This window comes from Dermacentor albipictus, chromosome 2, assembly GCF_038994185.2.
Source record: "Dermacentor albipictus isolate Rhodes 1998 colony chromosome 2, USDA_Dalb.pri_finalv2, whole genome shotgun sequence".
Taxonomy (NCBI): Eukaryota; Metazoa; Arthropoda; class Arachnida; order Ixodida; family Ixodidae; genus Dermacentor; species Dermacentor albipictus.
The window spans coordinates 90,777,335-90,793,837 of record NC_091822.1 but is presented as its reverse complement, the minus strand read 5'-3'; positions in this window follow the sequence as shown (position 1 = coordinate 90,793,837).

The window sequence follows — 16,503 nt, the reverse complement described above, 5'->3', positions numbered from 1 at the left end:
CGCGCTACAACGTTCAAAGGCGGTCGCACAATTCGCATGCCCTTAAAAACTTCAACAAAACCCTTAAGGCCTTGAGTGCCGAAGCCCGTCTGGACCAATGTCCCAGAGCTTTTTCCTCTGCAAAGGGGCGATTGTCCAGGGAGACCTTCGAACATGACTTCATTCCCAATGGCAGCGACGCGGAACCCGAGTGCTCGGCATCTGCTCACGGCACCGACGACGCAATGCCGAGTAATAGTGCTACGACAGCCGCGGACATGTTCCACATGTTGGCTGGCCGCCAACGCCAGCCATTGTTACGGCAACTACGGACAGATCGCCACCTGCACTAGCACCGATGAGGTCCCTGAGGCAACCAAGGCTACCTCCACGACTGCAGTATGATCAGAACATCGAACAGATTTCCTAAACACGCTGTGTCAATATTTATATGCTTTAATTCGTTACAAATGTGTGACTTCGGAATCATCGCTATAATACGTATGAAAATAAATGCGCTGTTTATTTTATTTTCTTGTAATGAAAGAGGATGTATCGTATCACGTCCGACACGTGTGCTAAGCATGATAAGCTGAGGGGGCTAGTCCCACTTCTCTGTATATCGTCGCATGACCATCTGAGGGGCGTTTCCCAATTTTACTGTATAAAATAACTGCTCAATAAATCCCGGGCACTCGTACTCTGGCAACCGTAAGCATGGGGCCATGCTGATACACCGCTGGCTTCTGTGTCCGTCGTCCACGCGTCACTAGATGAAGCTTGTTTTCGCAGCGATTTCTGGACAGCACTTCTTCCCATTGCTCCGCACTTGGGTGTGATATGATTGGGACTACGTCAGTTTGTTGACATGTCCGTGTTATGCAGTATAATTAGGGTTTCGCATTGCACCATGGACATTTGTCGTCCTGTTCGAACAGTGGGTCCGCAGACCAAGTAGCCACTGCGTCCTGACAATTAAGGAGCAAGAGGTTAGCCTAGTTGTGCGACACCTTTAGTGTACGCACGAGCAGCAAATGCAACAAAGTGAACAGCTGCGGAGGGTTTTAATGTAAGCGGTCCGCACTTATACAGAATTCTGTTGAATGTTGAGACAGGGCTAGTTTTGTCGACAATCGAGAACGAACAGCTGTCGACTACTACATTGAAAATGGACGGGTCTTGCAAGTTGCCGGCCTGAACATATCTGAACCATTTATAGTTGCGCTAATAATTCATGGGATGACGAAAAATTCTCAGTGCGAAGTTTTTCCTGGACGAAACGCGACACTAGAACAACTATTGCATTCTCTGAGGAATTTCTCCACTGGTGTGTTACCAGCCCATAACCAGCCAGGTAACACCAGCGGTCGCTCATCCGTACGTCACAAGCTTAACGTGTGATCAGAGGTACTCTTGCTGCAAAGCTTCTTGCGGCCGCGCCACAGTGCAAGAATCAGAATTCAGGGTGAATCACGAGCAGAAAGACAGGCAATATCGGGCCGCTGTATGCTACCGGGCATCGCCGAAAGAAATAGTTCATTTGGCAAGGTGAGCAGAAAGTTTGCTCTTTTACTGAATGACTGTCAACGGAAGGCCAACCGAAGTCAAAGTTGACACCGGGGCTTCGGTCAGCATTGTCAACCCCCAACTGATTTCTCCGGAAGAGACATTGACTGGCAAGGTTGTTAACGTGCGGAGCTACGACGGAAGCTCTTAAATGCTTAATAGATGGGTGTGAGCATCCGTGAAATACCAAGGAAGCAAGATGGATGTCGAGGCACTCGTAGAAGATGCCGCATACAGTTCTCTTGTCTCGTCCTGACATGAAAAGGATGCGAATGAATACATTGTGTCTCAATGATGTAGAAGTGGAGCACTTGGTCGAAACAATGCGTACAGTGCTCGAGTGAAAGTGAATCTGGTAACTGCAAGTGAAGAAGCGCCAAACCAGTATTGAGAACTCATATGCGTCGAACAGTATCCAACAGCAACCAACGTTCTAAAGTGCCTTTCAAGCTCATTGACACTATTGTTGTCCGGAAGAACCCATACGGCAAGTCCTACGAAAATAATAAATGGCTGAAGCAACAATTACTGGTTTCGTCGACGCTGGGATTATTCAGCCTTCTACATCTTCATTCACGTTCCGAATACTATAGTGCACACCCGCCGTGGTTGCTCAGTGGCTATGGTGTTAGGCTGCTCAGCACGAGGTCGCGGGAACGAATCCCGGCCATGGCGGCCGCATTTCGATGGGGGCGAAATGCGAAAATACCCGTGTACTTAGATTTAGGTGCACGTTAAAGAACCCCAGGTGGTCTAAATTTCCGAATTCCTCCACTATGGCGTGCCTCATAATCAGAAAGTGGTTTTGGCACGTAAAACCCCATATTTATTTTATTATTTTTATAGTGCACAAAGACGACGGTAAATGTACAACGTGTACCGACTACAGACTCGTAAACCGTCAAACTCATTTATTTCCCTACCCAATGACATGAATACATCATATAATCGACGAAACAGGTTGCTGTTTCTTCTTTTCCCAAATCAATCTTTGCAAGCGATACTGGCAAGTTGCGCTCTAGGAAGCGTTCCTACACTTCAGAGCTTTTGTAAGGCCTTTCTATGTCTTCTAATATAACTAAAACCTTCAGTCCCTCTTGCGTGGAAGGGATCTATCGGAGCATGAGTTAGAACTTTTGTCGCAATACGTGAATGACAGCTGGCCTTAATGATTATGTCGCTGGGTAGATTCTCACATGGCCGAGCCGTCTTAAAATCACTGTCATTCACGTTTTGCCACCACGTGACAATTTTCACATATTCGCGCACACGTTTCCAAAGACTTATTGTGTCGAGGGTAGAAGAAAACTTTGTGGATAAGATCTGAAAGGGACACTAAAGAGAAAGATTTCTTCTGCATCAGTAAATTACCTTTCTGCAAGATCAAACACACCAGTCTTACCACGATAAGACTCTTGGTAAGCCAGAAAAAGCACAAGAGCGAAAGACGGGTGGCGACGCGTTCTTGAAGTTCCTGCACCTGGTCGCTGTGACGTCATGGATTTTGATGGCACCTTCTAGGACCTACTTAATTATATAGTGGTACAGACGGACTGCATTGTGTCCTAAAGAAACCGAATAATAAACATGGCAAGTTTCGAGAACCTTTACTCAGCCAACGGGGCCCAAATGTGAAAACATACTTTGGAATCCCTGGCGTCACACTGGCGTGCCGACGGCGGGGTTTGGGGCACGAAATTCAAATACTGATACTTAGACCTTGATTTTCTCATCTAATAATCAAACTAATATTTTGAAATGACTGCCTACAGGGTTCCGAAACAATGCTTTATTACCCTAAATCGATTTATTGTTCCGCTTTAGTGTCACTTTAAGCACTGTGGAAATCAGTCAACGTAATGCATTCAGTACGACGACGATGTTGAATTCATGGTGCAAGTAAACTTGTAAGCACGAATGTATGTGCTAAGAAGTACCAAACGTAAATGCAACCCAATGTTTAATGCGCTCATACTGTTTGTAAATACCTGATCAATGGCACATCCTAGTCGAGACGTTCGTAAATGTGATTCTATAAATGTGTAAATGTGCTTCTATATTCTACGTGCCAAAAACACTGTATATTTATAAGGCGGGCCGTAATGAAGGACGCCCGATTCATTTCGGCCAACTGTAGCTTTTACCGTGCACCCAATGTACTGTACACCGGTGTTCTTTCATTTCGCCTCCATCGAAGTGCGGCCGCCATGGCAGGGATTCGATTCCAAGCCCGCGGGCTTGGCATCGCTACACAGAAGTCCTTATGTCACCCTTCAAGGAGGTAAATGTCCTTCGGGATCGCGCTGTACTATGAGGGCACTGTTTGTGACATATAGTGCTCCGTCACAATGCAAGTGCGTCTTCTATAAACTCCTCTCCCGTACAAAAAATTATTGAGAAGGCATTGAATTATTATTGGTCAGTCTTGAGTTTACATTGAGGAAATGTGGAAATTTTGTTGGAGAATTGCTGGGCTGATTGTTGAGTGGTCTTGAATATTGGCCCTGAAATTTAATTTAAACACCATTGGGTACCTCAATGTTGAATAACTGTTAAGTTACCATTGAAATTCCATTGCGCTTAAACAGCTCGTTGTGTTCATTTTGTTGAATGGTTGTTGGGTTACCATTTATAATGCATTGAACTAACGTTGTGGTAGTTTTGTTGACCTGTTGAGTTATTGTTGTCACAGCGCTGAAAAGTAGGTTGTGGCACAGTTGAGATGGCATTGAGATTTCAGAAGTGGCCATTGAAATATTTTTGACATATTGAAATTGCTTTGCTCTTCACACTTTCATGCCCCGTTGCCTGCCCATAACTTTCACAAACGAAAGCAAAGGAGAAACTGATCAAATTGAAGTACCTTTATTTACACTAAAGATGCGTGCCGATGAAGCATTATTACAGTACATAAGGCACCACCACATCAAACCTGGAGATATAGGCTGGTACCTACAGCACTCTTAACAGTGTAAATACATCTGAAAATACCTATGCGTATGAATTAGATCAAAACGATCATTGTGGTCTTCCCTTGCGACTTAAGTTTACGACTAGAAGGCAAAGGGACTCAAAAGGCAGGGCTTAAGCATACCCTTTTAACAACCAATTTTGAACACATGAACACTTGAAGCTGCTTGCGTGTTAATACACACAAGATCTGAATACGTTAGATTAAAATGTTTCGCACACTAACCCATCACAGGAACAGTTACAGCTGATTGTGAGAAGGCAAAATAACAGACTTGAAACAAACATATATACAAGCTTTAGCACACGTCTTCACCGTGATTAAAATTTAATTAAGGACCAAAGTAGACTTTTCTGAGCTTTTTGTCTTCGAGATGTATATATTTTCAGGTTGCCCAATTATCTTATAAAATAGCATCACTCAGCTTCGCTATTAATTGATGAGACATCATTTATAAAGTTGCTTGGCATGGTGAACACCTGAATCATGTTTCTGGCAAGCCAGGTTTGCAAGAACAGTACACCATTTTTATATATTAAATTGAGGTACAGAAGAGTTTCTTGGTGCTATATCCTCAATTTAGTGAGCTCATTTTCAGTTAATTTTTCTGGACTTGCAGAAAGCTAATTAGAGCACTTTTTGGGGCCTTTTCCACTACACCCAGCAACTAAGTGGTACCTCAGTCAATAAATAGATAAGGCAAGGCTAATACCTGGAACGATAAAAGAAAACGTAATTATTTAGCACAGAAAATTGGTAGTAACACATGGCTAACACAATTCCAAAGAGCCAAATAGATGGTCACCTGCACTTGCAAAATCAAGTGCCCCAGAAATCGTCATAAAGGAGGGGAAAAGGTTTCAATGACTGGACAGCCAGATTGGTGAGACAGTGAAAAACGCAAATAAATGCGTATACGAAAAACCAATGACCTCAATTGCGCAGGTAAAATGTTATTAAAATGCTACCAGAATTTTATTGCATAAAATACGTAGAAGTTGCAAAAAAATTGGGACAAACCAGTAACAAAGACGGAGGGAGATACAGCACCCATGTTGAAAAAAAATTACAAGTGATATACGTGCATATTTAAGCTCAAGACAATTTTTCTCCAATATTTACAAGAAGAGCCCACACACTGAAGGCATAAAAGAAGGTTCCTACGCCTGGAGAATGCAGCACAGTACAAAGCAGCGTCATGAGAACCGAAAACTAGAGCTTAGTATGTTTAAAACGCACGAATACTTGCGTACCTACAGGCTTGTGACATGTCATGCCTTGAATGGACGAAATTCATGAATCTGACAAAAATGAAGTTACCATCACTCTTATTGGCTCCCTCAGGGAACTCCTTGAAGTTGAACTAGAAAAATGTACATCAGTGTTAAAAACAGAGAAGATAAGACCCTATAGCGTTCTTCCTGAAATAAACAGCGCAAATATTTCATGTGTCAATTCTATGGACACTTCGCCAATTTGGTGCACATTTATATTTGACAACCACCCAAACAGAGACGAGAAGGATGAATTAAGGTAGGAACACACATGAACGCTGACTCAACTGGAAGTTTATTCGTGAAGACAAAGATTTTAAACACATTGGCCAACTTCACAAAGAAAAAGCCATGGATGCGCAGCAGAAACAGCCCGGCAGAACAAAAAAAGACCGAAAGACATGTCCTGTAGAACAAACATGTGCGTCAAAAACAAAAAAGAAACGCATGAAAACTGAAACGTTTGTCCTGCAAGTGATATTAACTTGAAATACTGCAGCAACTCTTTCCCACTAAGGATCACAGAAATCTTGCTAATGAATATTTCTTCGTGATCAATAAATAATTCTTCCATAAGTCCTCTTGTGTTCTGGTCTTTGTGATGAAACAACCGTTCTTTCTGCTCTATACCTCAACACTAGAGCAGTTCCAGAAGCAATATTTATTGATCACAAACGAAGCAAATGCATAACGAAATTTTCTGTTGCCCTTAGTGGGAAAGACTTGCAGTTCTCAAGAGTATTTCTCGTTGGGTAGTATCCCTCATCCGACAAATATTTCGCTTTTTTGAAAAATTTGTCCGATAGTTCTCGTTTTTCACGCACGTTTATTCTAGATGACATGGCTTTTTCACATTTTTTTCATATCGCTCGTGGCTGTGTCTGCCACGCATGCACGGCTCTTTAAATTTGTCCAGTAGACCAGCGTCTTTAATACCCCTGTCTTCAAAAATAAACTTAGCTGAACTTGCGCTCGTGTGTGTTCCTACCTATTTCATCGTCCGCCTCTGTTCGCGTTGCTGCTTCCAGTACGCGCATATCACTTGGTTAGGCTGGTAAACATTCTCGCAAGCAAAAGGAAATATCTCCCTCAAAAGGTATGAGCCTTTTGAGGGAGATATTTGAGGGAGGAAAAGGTGAAGCGGTATGAGCCTTGGAATAGAAGATGAAGAAGCGCAGGAGTCTGGGTTTAGGAGAAGAGAAGAAGGAAGTGAGAATAAAAGGTAGACAAGATGGACGCCAGTTCCACAGCAAGGCTTTACGTTTACTGTGTCCTTTAAGTAGGAACGCTACATTATTTTGGCGCAGCCGACAGCGAACTCCAACATGTGGGTGAGATTTTTCCTTGAGGAGACCTCCGCGGACAAGATCATCTTTTCGAGATACCAAGCTGAAGATGAACCAGCGGTGGAACTACCTCGCGAACTCAACTCGGCAGAACTCATGAACCTGGTTTTAGAGAAGGCTTCCATGGACCCTGATGAACTACGTCGGAAGGGTGCTGTGAACGTGAACTTGCCTCTGGTGATCTTCGACGAATTAGTTCTTCAACCGATGCGTCGGAAGGACTCTGGATCACAGTCGTCGACGGAAGAGGTGAGCCTCGTTTTGAAAGCACTTCGGCTACAACAAGAACAGATTTCGCAACAAAACCAGCTGGTGACATCGCTTATAAGCTCTTTAAACGCTGAGAAGCCAGTGACAAAATTTGTAGAACCTGATGCATTCGACGGCATGTCATCAAGTCCAGAAGGTTGGCTTGAATTCTATGAATATGCCGCTGGAAAGAACAACTGGCACTCTACTGAGGACAAGATTACTAACATGCGTAGTTACTTAAGCGGTGTTGCACGGAAGTGGTATGATTTGCACATTATTGAAGAGGCTGGCAACTCTTGGAATCAGTGGAAAGAAAAATTCTTGACGACATTCCGAAGCAACCCAGTGCAAAGGTGGGACGCCGCGCTTAATTTCAAATTCAAGCAAGGCTCCCTCGTAGAGTATTTCTTTGACAAATGCCGCCTTTTAAAGCTGGCCGAGCCTATGCTTCCTCCGTCTGCCGTAGTAGCCCTAATAATGCACGGACTGCACGCGCAAGTCCTGAAGCAAGTGCAACTACGGTCACCTAAAACTATGGACAGGCTCCTGGAGTGCCTTCACGACATATCATTTACTTCAGAAGAAAATATAAACGCTAGCTCAAGCGGTCACTTCACACGGTCCGGCACGGATTGGTCAAGCCGTAATCAGCGAGAACCGCGCCGCCTTGCAGGCGGCACAGAGAGCTTGGGTTGGCGCGCTCCCAGAGGTCGGGTGCATAACATCGACAGCGACCCTGTTCCCCTACTTTCGGACGCTGAAGAGGCTCCGACGACAAAAAACTGATAAACAAGGGTGATCAGTCCGACCCGATGACCACAACTGAGACTGTTTATTTAACTTGCTCTAGCCTACTTCACATCCCTGTGAAAGTGGGAAACAGACACATGATGGCTTTGGTTGACAGCGGTGCTTCTGTGTCTATAATAAATGCCAAGCTGGTAGATGCAAGTCACCTGCATAGTGGAAGAGTACTACGGGTGCAAGGCTACGATGGAAAAGTGACAATGCATAATCAGTGGGCCTCAGTAAACATCGAGTTCCAAGGTCATGAAATAGCGAGTGAAGTACTGGTGATTGAGGGGGTGACGTATGACTTTCTGCTATCCAGACCAGATATAAAGAAACTAAAAATCAACGTATACTGGGACGATGCGGTTTTAGTGGAAGGACTATCAAGGCAAGAGACACAGCCGGATAGAAAGGATAACCTGCGAGTTGTCAACTGCGCGGAGGATATTGCAACGACCTATCCTGAACTAGTATGCATAGGAAGCTATCCACCGGCGATGACGTCACACAAGGTGCCTTTCGAACTCACCGACAAGACCGTCATCCGAAAATCACCTTACAACATGTCAAGAGAGCGCAAGATATGGTTGAAGAAGGAATTGCAGGAGATGCTAGACGCCAATGTAATCCGGCCTTCGGTGTCACCCTTCGCCTCTCCCATAACTATTGCGCCGAAAGAAGATGGAACTTTCAGACTGTGCACAGATTACAGGGTTCTCAACCGACAGACAGAACTTATACCATTTCCCATGCCGAAGATAGACACGATTATAGATGAGACAGGTGGTTGCCGATGTTTTTCACGTATTGACTTGTGCAAAGGTTTCTGGCAGATCCCGCTAACCGAAGAAACAAAGATGTACACTGCTTTTATCACGCCCTTCGACCTGTACGAGTATAACCGGCTTCCTTTCGGCTGGAAAAACTCACCAGCATGGTTCCAGAAGATTATGAACGAAGTCCTGAAGCCTTTCCTAGGTGTCTTTTGTAACGTGTACATAGACGATATTATCGTCTTCTCCAAAACAGAGACGGAGCATCAGGCACACCTGTCCCAGGTATTAAATGCCTTGAGCTTGGCACACCTCAAGGTTAATTTTAAGAAAAGTGCGTTCTTTCAAAGAAAAGTGGTGTTTCTTGGAAGAGTCTTTGATGGGACTACCAAAAGCACGAAACAAGAGTCCGTCGAGAGGATATCCCAACTGGTAAAACCATATGACGTACACTCATTGCGTGTATTTTTGGGATTAGCAGGACATTTCAGGCCCTTCATAAAAGACTTTGCCATCAAAACAAGATGCCTCACGCGCCTAACACAGAAAGAAGTTCCATTTGAGTGGAATGAGGAATGTGAGAGAGTCTACCGTGATCTGGTGCACAGAATATCTGCTGACCCTATTCTACGCATACCAGATTTCACTTTACCCTTTGAACTGAATACCGACGCCTCACACTATGGGACAGGTGCAGTCTTGTACCAGAAATGTCCAGAAGCATCCGGCCGAGAAAAGCGACACGTAGTAGGTTACTACAGCTACACCCTCAAGCCACCTGAAGTCAACTACACCACTACTGAAAAGGAAGCTCTTGCAGTCCTCAAAGCAATTCAGTACTTCCGTACGTACCTAGAAGGTGCGAAGTTTACTTTGTTCACCGATCACCAAGCCCTCACTCATCTCTTGAATATGACCCAACCTAAGGGACGTATCGCCAGATGGGTGAACTATTTGCAGCAGTTCGATTTCACCATCTCCCACAGACCTGGACCCCTTTTGACTGATGCAGATGCATTGTCTAGACTGATGATACAGGCCAACAACGAACAATCGGCAGAAATCAATGAAATTAAATTGTGGGAAGGCACTGAACAATTGATTTTTAGGGAAGGTCGCTATCAAGTCCCGCCAACGCTGGTTTCCAGGGTGCTTTATTTGTACCACGATAGCCCAGAATCTGCAGGACACGACGGATTTTGGCGCACCTACAACAAGCTAGTCAAGAGATTTACGTGGCCTCACATGAAAGACGACGTCAATCGATACGTTCGTTCATGCCACATTTGTCAAATCAACAAAGTGAAATATAAGCAGCCTACGGACGCCATGATAATACCTTGCCACTCAAACGTGCCTTTTGAAGTTATACACCTGGATTTCGCCGAGCTAAATAAGAAACGAGAAGGAGTCCGAAAAACGCAAGCTTTTCTTCTGGCCATAGATGAATGCACCAGGATGGTCGCGGCACGGGCAGGAAAAGAAGATGCGAATAGTGTCATCGCCCTTCTCGAACGGGATATGTTTAGGACAACCAAGACAATTGTATGTGACAACGGTCCAGCGTTCAAGAGCGAAAAGCTAGCAAGATGGGCTCGAGACCATAATATATCAATCCAGTTCTGTGCGCCATACCATCCCGCAGCGAATGGGCTTGCAGAGCGTGCTATACGAGATGTTAAACAATACATCAGGATGTACGATAGTTTCCCTGGTGGTTGGAAATGCTCTTTAGAAGCAGCTGTAAGACATCACAATCGCTCCTACACCAGCGGCTTGGGATGCAGCCCGCAATTCGCTTCTTCAGGAGAAACCCCTATTCTTCAGGCGGACCGTGAACTTGGGCTGTTAGAAAATCTCCAGATCGTCGAGGAAAGGAAACAGAAATCGCAGGAGGAGAGGTACCGTAAACGAATGAAAAAAAAATTTTGACAAGAGACATTGCTCAGACATTCCAGACATTCAAGTCACCGACCTCATTCTAGTTAGGAAAGGAGTAAGAGAATCCAATGCCAAATTTTATGGTCCTTACTCTGTGACAAAGACGGCCACTCAGAAAGGAATATTGAAGACTGTGTGGTACATTGGCGAACGTGGCTCAGTTGAATGTGCTTCGATTGGAAACGTTTTCAAGTATTACCCCAGGAGGGGTTAGCAAAAGAAACCTGGAAGGGTGAAGCGGTATGAGCCTTGGAATAGAAGATGAAGAAGCGCAGGAGTCTGGGTTTAGGAGAAGAGAAGAAGGAAGTGAGAATAAAAGGTAGACAAGATGGACGCCAGTTCCACAGCAAGGCTTTACGTTTACTGTGTCCTTTAAGTAGGAACGCTACAAGGTAGCCCGTCTTTCACTACTAAAAGCCAGAGCAAATCGAAAGTAAGCCTTCACAGCGTCCATGCGGCAGCTAGTACACGACAGAGCAGCACAAAGAATAATAGGTAAAAATCCCACTTGATGGATAGTGGCAACAGAAATGCGAGCTTGCTAGTGAATCAGCCACATATCAACGGGTGTCTCTTGCACGACGCCAAGCTGCTCTTGACGTAGAACATTTTAGCATCTGGGCATTTGCTGCATACGTAACCTGCGAGAAGGGAATGTGGACAGAAAATGAGATTGCGCGGATTAAGAATCTGCCACACACTGCACATAACTACGCACGAAATAGAAGTACACACTATACTGGCAAGTAAAAATTTGCGACTCTCTACGAGTGCTGTCTAGAAAAGGAAGAAATGGGTCACTACTGTAAATGTTAGCTAAGACACGCACAGTGATGTTTCACAGCGGGGAGAAATATTCCCGGCTCTCTCGCAGAACCAAAGACCACGCGACAGTGCATAGCCAACACCAAGCAGATATCGAATCTTTGGGTAGAAGTCCAGCAGCAGGAATGACCTAAAGATGCGCCGAGAGCGATGCGAGCGTGAGCGCGCCTGTACGAGTGAGAACAAGCACTGCTGCTTCGAAGCTAGCCGCACCGGCGTGTCTCCGATCATCCCACGCGATTTGTGTGCAGAACGTGGCGTACACGCCCTTGCGCGTTTTGCGCGGTAGCGTCTGCGCAGTGAGCTAGCTTCATGCACGCGTCATTATTCACCGCGCAAACGGTGCTCGAGGCGACAACGCGCCGATTGGCGCTCCTTTTGTTTCTACAAGCAACACACATTCGGATCGGTCCAGCTCAAAGAGGCAGCAGAGAACGGTGGCATGTTTCGGTTATCGAGAATTAGAATTGTACAGTACGCCTTCAACAGAAACGCGCCGCGCTAGATGAAGATGCTTACTGCGGTAGTTTTGGCAGTGATAGGCGATAAGGTGAGCCCTTAGGCGGCTGTGTTCTTTGCCGACGTCGTCACCACACCTCTGTTCATTTGCGCTGTGTATCCGTGAACAGTCACCGCGCGGAAGCTGCGACTCATCGGTTGGCCGTTCTCCGCAAATCCCAAGAGGCGAAATATATTTTGCGGTGCGCCGCAGCATTAGGCGCAACCTAAATCGAGGCACGCTTAAGCGCTACGGCACAAAAGGTGATCACACTAACCGTATGGTATACGGTGAGCCACTACGGATTAAAACAAATCATTATGATGTCTTACGTCCGAAACCAACGCTCTGATTATGAGGCAGGTCCTAGTTGGGGACTCCGTATTAATTTTGACTTCCTGATAATTTTTACGTGCATACAATGCACAATGCACGACCGTTTTTGCATTCCGCACCTTTGGAATGCGGCCGCTGCAGGGATCGTATCCACGACCTCGAGCCCCAAATTGCCATGGCGGCCGCCATAGTTACGAAATACGTAACCGTGACGTGCAACACCGCCTTCCGGTACGACTGTGGTACAAACGTAGCACAGCTGCACACCTGCTGCCACACCAGCTGCGCACTTGTCGCGGTTCTCCTAAGCTCGTAGTGTCTGCCTAAATAACTTGAAAGGCAGCGTGCCTCTATCGTATCGGAACGCGATCGCAGGCGCTTAGACGACCCACATGAGCCCCTATGAAAGATGGCGTGCCCACTGTAGAAAATTATCACTGCTCAGAGAAGCTGATCCTGATGTTCCAATTGTGTTCTCTCATACAAATTAAGGAAAGGTCATTAAGCAGGAACAAATGAAGCAATGCAATTTTACACACGTGGGGCGCCGCTGCCTCTTCGCTTACTATTGTTTCGAACGAAGTGACGGCGGCAGCGAGCTTTAGTATCGCGCGCTTTCGCTCCGGGCCATGCGGTTTGCTTGAAGAAAGTGAACGGTATGCTTAACATCTCACACATGTCAATGTCAAAATAGAAGAAAAGGCTACGTGCCCAAGAAAACGAGATTACTTACCTATCTGCAGAAGCTCGGCTGCGACTCGTTCGGGGTGCCTTCTCTCCAACAGGCATCATGACCTCTGCCGCGCAACTCACCAAAACAGCCAGGCTCGGACATCAGTCGAAGACTAGTAGCTGAGTCAGCCAACGACTCCAATGGATAAACGTCCCACTTATGGTCGTTAAAGCATTTCACTAAAGTGTGCGTCATGATGTCCGAAAAGAAAAAAAATACTTTCATCGAAAAGCACAAAACGCGTACCACCACACGAGGCAACCAACTGAGCCCGAAAGCCGTTCACAGCTTCACTATAGTATGGAGTTATAAAAACATTGCAAACACAAAATAACCGCCCGGAAAAACGACTAATTAATTAGTAATAATTTTTCATCCGCTAACCTTCACAAAGTTTCAAGAACAACCTAATTTGTAGCGTAAACAACAAACACTACGACCACAATATGCGGTTACAAAACTAGCGGTAACGATGTGTAGTGTTGCAAAAGTGTGCTCAAAACGAAACTACAACGGTTGCAACCGCGTGCGCACACGCACACACCCGAACGCTGCCTTGACGTTGCTAGCGCGACCTAGAAATAAAAATTCCTACTAATCTTATTATTTTTACAAAAGTAACGCTACTGGAATAGTTTATAGCACCTTTGCAGATGACGAGGTGACAAGTAAGGTGTGATAAGAGTCCGTCACCTGCATTTCTTTCATTTCCCTTTGGTGTTCTTCTATCTGACTGAACATACGGGACCTGTCCTGCAGGCTTGGGAGAGGGCGACAGTTCGGCGAGGCTCAAATAAATCGCATGCTTCATTGCAAGGCGAGATTCGGGAGCAGCCGCAGATACAGCGATTAGCTGCGATACTTTTGCGGCTGTTTCTGAATCAGAAGCTCTTTGAAGTCAATGGTTAAAGCGGCTGCGCGCTGCGATCTCAAAGCGTGTTCGTTGTTTTATCTCTAGTACCACGGCCGTTGGATAAAAATAGCTATATTTACTTTCCGAACAGAGGGTGCGTCGCAGGAAATTCGAAGATCTCTCACGTGTATGTTCGCAGCATGTGCGCCGCTTGCATCCTACGGTTCCCACAGCACGTTGTATGCTCGAAGGTAGCGTCGTCGCGTGTCGGCGCCTGTCTTATCGCCGGCCGCGCTGCCGCCGTTTCTACTTTTGGGGAACTCCACATGCGCGTAGTCACCGTGTTTGCGAGTGAACTTCGCATTCTTCTGCTCCCCGAAACGTGCTCATTTTGCATCGTACCAATTGCTATGTCATCTAGTGTATGTTAATACGATGATGGCATTTATACACCGGCGAAGAAATAAGTCGTTATGAATTTGGGCGCTCATGAAGCTAGTCTAACGCTGCAGTTTTTAGAGAGAGAAAACGGCTACGAAAGTGGGGCGGTCCCGGAGATAGGCGCTTGAAAGCGCCAGCTTTAGCGACAGCACGAGGAAGTGGCACGCTGCGCACGCGCCAAGCATTTCAGAACTTACTGGCTGTCGAATGAGAGGAGCATGCGCGCGTTCGTGGCCCAATGGTCTGAGCACCAGGCTCAACGGCCGACGTTCAAAGCCAGCCCATCGGTCAGACATTATTTTCTTTTTATGAAAACGAGGCGAAAGAAAAACCTACCTGCCGCAAAGCGACAGCTATGAGGTTGGAACGCTTCGCATTAAATTTTTCGAATGTCTTCATATGCGAGTTCTAATTATTGATACTGGACTCAACTGCTGCACAACAAAAGAACAACTACAAATATCAACACACATTACCCAAGAAATTGTTTATTGAGAACACTCAACGGTAATATTGTTGTGCAAGTGTTGAGCGGACTCAATTGCTTTTAAAAATTTGTTGAAGTCCGTTGCTTCAACAATTCCCTAACAATATATCAATGGTTAATCAATAGTCATTTTTGTACGGGCCGTGCTAACCTCATAGCTGTTCTTCGTGTTTTCCGTTGCAGAGCCTCAGTTATATGAGAGACGCCCTGCCACGTCTATTCGATGAAAAAATGAGGGCGAACGGGAACAACAGGCGAAGAAGCTATGAGTACGTACTACATATGTGCGACAGTGATTGCGATATAAATTTCTAGATTGGCCCATTCATGGGCCTTTGCACTGCCTGCAGAATTGGGCCGTGTTGCAATTACCCTAAAATCCTTGTGAGGACGAACGTAAAGACTAAGACCGCAGATTGACCCTGTTCTAGTTACACCACCTACAAGATCAGCGCAGTTTACTCGACAAGATAGGCAGACAACGCGTCCCACTCCGGAAGTTTGACTATCCAGGAGATATAGAAACTCCAGGAGAAAAAGAGCTTCACTTTAAATGTTCCTCTCACTGCAGGTATGTCCACGACTGAACATTGGTACAATAGGTAAAGATACACAGTTTACTGCCTCTAGTCGGCGGCTGCCTGTTCAGCCTCACAGTCAGTGCCACTCGCATGTACTGATAAAGTCGCTTAAACTCATTAGATCCACGAATGCTGTCGCAACTGCCCACTAGTAATGACTTATTAGTGTGAATTGCACCCCTCTATGTGTTTTCCAAGATGCAATTGAAACAAAACTTAGTATCACAAGAAAGGCGAAGCGGGGAAAGCGATAGCAAAGTATTCTACAACTACACGAAGTAATGTTTATACTTTTACCGACCGTATGAACTGCAGTAAACCTTCACTTACTAATTACATTTCGACGAGTGATGTCACGCACAAAAGCAAATGCGAACAGATATATCTTGATGACCGATGACCGAGAACACTAGCTGCCACAGCGCATGCGCGATGAAGAGAACCGGCATCACGGACCGCACACTTCTTGCGGGCTTTCGCTCCAACGCATCTAAACAGGAACATTTACACGTAGCACGTACCCATGGGCAATGTGTACAGTTCCGTAGCAGCCCAGCGAAAGCAACGTGGATGGAGCTGCGATGGTTGTGTTACTACGCCAAGTGGTTCCAGCGTTTTGCTGGCGGCTTCAGTTTCCGCTATGTTAGCGGAGTTAGTGAAGGTCTTCTCCTCTTCACGTGAACACATTACTTCGAGGTCCTCGCCGATTTGACGCATAGCCGTATGGTTTTTACTGACGCGTACGAACGCATTGCAATTATTTTCTGTGGTAATCAATATTATATATAGAGGAGGAATGTAGGAAGTAGTCTTGTTGAAGCAATATTTGTTTTCTCTTTTCGCACGTAAAACCT